This window comes from Coregonus lavaretus (genome assembly GCF_964263955.1).
Source record: "Coregonus lavaretus genome assembly, chromosome: 3".
NCBI lineage: Eukaryota > Metazoa > Chordata > Actinopteri > Salmoniformes > Salmonidae > Coregonus > Coregonus lavaretus.
In genome coordinates this window covers 62,257,025-62,261,270 of record NC_139990.1, presented here as the reverse complement: position 1 = coordinate 62,261,270, position 4,246 = coordinate 62,257,025, and positions in this window count along the sequence as shown.

The window sequence follows — 4,246 nt, the reverse complement described above, 5'->3', positions numbered from 1 at the left end:
ACCACTTCTAAAGGACACCAATAAGAAGAAGAGACTTGCTTGGGCCAAGAAACACGAGCAATGGACATTAGACCGGTGGAAATCTGCCCTTTGGTCTGGAGTCCAAATTGGAGATTTTTGGTTCCAACCGGCGTGGCTTTGTGAGACGCGGTGTGGGTGAACGGATGATCTCCGCATGTGTAGTTCCCACCGTAAAGCATGGAGGAGGAGGTGTTATGGTGTGGGGGTGCTTTGCTGGTGACACTGTCTGTGATTTATTTAGAATTCAAGGCACACTTAACCAGCATGGCTACCACAGCATTCTGCAGTGATACGCCATCCCATCTGGTTTGGGCTTAGTGGGACTATTATTTGTTTTTCAACAGGACAATGACCCAACACACCTTCAGGCTGTGTAAGGGCTATTTTACCAAGAAGGAGGAGTGAAGGAGTGCTGCATCAGATGACCTGGCCTCCACAATCCCCCGACCTCAAACCAATTGAGATGGTTTGGGATGAGTCGGACTGCAGAGTGAAGGAAAAGCAGCCAACAAGTGGTCAGCATATGTGGGAACTCCTTCAAGACTGTTGGAAAAGCATTCCAGGTGAAGCTGGTTGAGAGAATGCCAAGAGTGTGCAAAGCTGTCATCAAGGCAAAGGTTGGCTATTTGAAGAATCTCAAATATAACATATATTTTGATTTGTTTAACACTTTGTTGGTTACTTCCATATGTGTTATTTCATAGTTTTGATCTCTTCACTATTATTCTACAATGTAGAAAATAGTACAAATAAAGAAAAACCCTGGAATGAGTAGGTGTGTCCAAACTTTTGACTGGTACTGTATATGTTTTATTGTCACACACCAGATAGGTGCAGTGAAATGTGTTGTTTTACAGGGACAGCCATAGTAGTATGGCACAGGAGGTTGGTGGTACCTTAATTGGGGAGGATGGGCTCGTGTTAATGGCTGGAGCGGAGTAAGTGGAATGGTATACAAATACATCAAGCACATGGTTTCCGTCCTCCCCTCAGCAGCCTCCACTGTAGTATGGCACCCCTGGATTAAATTAGGGTTAAGTGCCTTGCTCAAGGGCGAATCGACAGATTTTCACCTTATCGGATCGGTTATCCGAACCGCTAGGCTACCTGCCAGGACATAAAGAAGGACAACAACCATCTGAATTCAAAGAAAATTCATGGAACTAGCCTACCTACACATCGGAGCCAACAGTTACATTCAGTTCATTCAGCACCATTCACTTTCTACCACTGGTGCAGGAATAGGCCTACTTCTTGGAAAGGCTTGTGACTTCTCAGTGAAATGTATATATTGCCCTATCCTTTTTCATCTAGTTGTAAGTCGCCACTGCTGCTCTGTGGGGTCGCGACCTGTTTGTTTTGGAGGGAGGTGAAGGGTCACGAGGGCAAGTAGTCCAGGCTTAAGTAGGCCTTTGACTTGAGTGCACCTCTGAAGAGCCTTTTAGTGATCTCTCCATCCTTCCATGAAAGACCGGCGGCACGGTGGCTGGCGAGCATGTCAGCTTGTTCTGGCATGCCCTCTGAGGCCAGGCTGAGAGATAGAAGGAGGAGAGAGAGTGATAGTGGAAAAGACTGGGAGAGAGAAATTATACATAGACCATGGTTTGACTGAACACATTTTGATTATCTGAAGTTGGCATATGGAGATAGTGAAACTGACTGTGCTGTCGCCATCTAGTGATCATCTGCCCATAGCACATGACCATCATGTCAGTGATCAATACATCTTACATATTTTACATATATATGTTTAGATGGTCTCATTAACCTATCAACATGTTATTACCCCTCAGGTCAAAGATTTCTCTAGTTATTATGCTAGAGAATAGCAGTAGTCCAATAACAATCCCCAGACCACCCGTTGGCCTATTAGAAGCCACGACATACCACCAGTAGACCTGTAAGAAGCCTCAGAAAGTGCACGGTTTGTTGAGTGTTTATGAGGCGTGGTGACCTGAATTGACCCCTGACCTTTGCTGAGAGGGGTCAAACCTTTTCACACCACTTAGTGTTAATGTCTGCCGAGTGGAATGGCTCCATAGCCCAACTGGGAAAGCACAGGTGTGGAGAGACATAAAGATTCAAGGACAAAGATGTGACCACTATGACACTACTGGAGATAACTGGGGTCCTTAGAAAAGACACATAACTTCTCTCCACTCTTTCTATTTCTCTATCTCTCTCTCTCTCTCTCTCTCTCTCTCTCTCTCTCTCTCTCTCTCTCTCTCTCTCTCTCTCTCTCTCTCTCTCTCTCTCTCTCTCTCTCTCTCTCTAGTCTCTTTCTCTCCTAATGTCTGATGGTATCTGTCTTCCTTTCTGTCATTCCTTCCATATCTCTTTCTCTCACTTTCAATCCATCCCTCTATCTATCTGGCATCATATATCTCCCTCTCAGACATATTTGTCTCAAACTGGCTGTTGAAAGTGCTCTGAAAATTCCTACAACTTAGGCCAGTGGTTTAGAGAGGGCTTTACATAGACTGTGTGGATTCCATGTGCCTTCGCCTCTCGCCGCCCTTCTCTCACCCTCCCTCTCTCGCCGCCCTTCTCTCACCCTCCCTCTCTCGCCGCCCTTCTCTCACCCTCCCTCTCTCGCCTTCACTGATGACATCACCCAAACCAGCGTGTTAGGGATCCAGTGAAAGCACTCCGTAAATAAAACCGCCCAGTTTTATTTTAGTTATCTGGGCCACAGTCCGGCTTTGAAGTTGACTCATTATACACTCCAGTTAGGTTGCACAGAGTAAATGGGGACTATATAAAGAGAGTGTATAAAGCTAGTGGCAAAGTGATAATGTTAAGGGAGTATATAAAGTGAGAAGAGAGAAAGAGAATTTCTGCATAAAGTACATGTAACTCGAGTGATCTTATCAAGTGAGTTCATTTTACCCTTTAAAAAGTGAGTGTGTCGACAAAGAATGTGTAGGAGTTTTTTATTATGTGAATACACTGTGGCAAACAAAAAGTGTCTCTCTCTTCCTCTCTCTCCCCCACTTTCTTCTCTCTCTCCTCCCCTCTTTCTTTCTCTCTCCACCTCTTTTCTATCTTTCTCTCTCTCCTCCCCCCCTCTCTCTTTCACGCTATCTCTCTCCCTCCCTCCTTCCCTCCCTCCCTCCATCAGGAAGGAAGGCAGACTGTAAGCAGGAGAAGTGTCCCCTGGTGTCTGAGGACTGTGCTCTGGTGGTCAAACAGACGGGAGCCTGCTGTGAGAGATGCAAAGGTGAGCAGCATACACACTCTACTACTCTCATCACCATGAAAACATGAGGTCAAAGGTTTAGGGGATGCATGTACTGTTCTGTCGTCTCAGAGAGACCAGTAGACTTGGAACTTTGTCTAGTGGAGTGAGTTAGGTCTACCTTTGGATCTCTTTAGTGTTAATGTATAGACCTTGCTGCAGCATTGCAGTGATGTTGTTTGATGGTTGTGTTCAGGTAACAGGGTCATTGATGCTACCTGTAGGAGTGAGGGTGACGTGACAGCTTGAGTCCCACAGTAGAAGACAGTCAGTCCAGCTGCACTGGTCAACCTACTTATTTAACCACTACTGCCTCCTTGTGGAAGAATGAGGAATCGTTTTTCTTCCCACAGGACAATAGTTACTGTGCATGTGTGTATGTGTACTGTTTCAGACCAATTGAAGATTCTGCTTGAGGGTAAATTGCTACATACACAAACACATATAGCTATTCCTTTCCCGGCTTCTACTTACACACACCCACAAACGTGACAGGCCTACAGTGGTTCGTATTTAAGTCTTCAGACCTATTCTTTCTCACACTGTTTGCCAGCATCTCTCTCTCTCTCTCTCTCTCTCTCTCTCTCTCTCTCTCTCTCTCTCTCTCTCTCTCTCTCTCTCTCTCTCTCTCTCTCTCTCTCTCTCTCTCACACACAAACACACACACACACACACACACACACACACACACACAGCTGCAGTGGTGACTTCTCCTCTCTGGGACGGGTTGGGATCCGTTGGGTTCAGCGTTGGGTTTACAGGGCACAGAAATAAACCTAGTTTAAGCCACTACGCCGCTCCGCCTCCCAGACTTGGACCGCACATGTTCGCCTCCCGGTCGGAACACACAGGGGCGGGTAGTGTTGGGTCACCTTGGACACGGTCCACAGCACAGACTACCTCATGGTCAGGGGCGCGGCCATTTGTTAGAGTTAATTAAAATTAGAAGAGGTGGAGCTCGCTTAAGTCGACCGTGGAAAGCCCCAT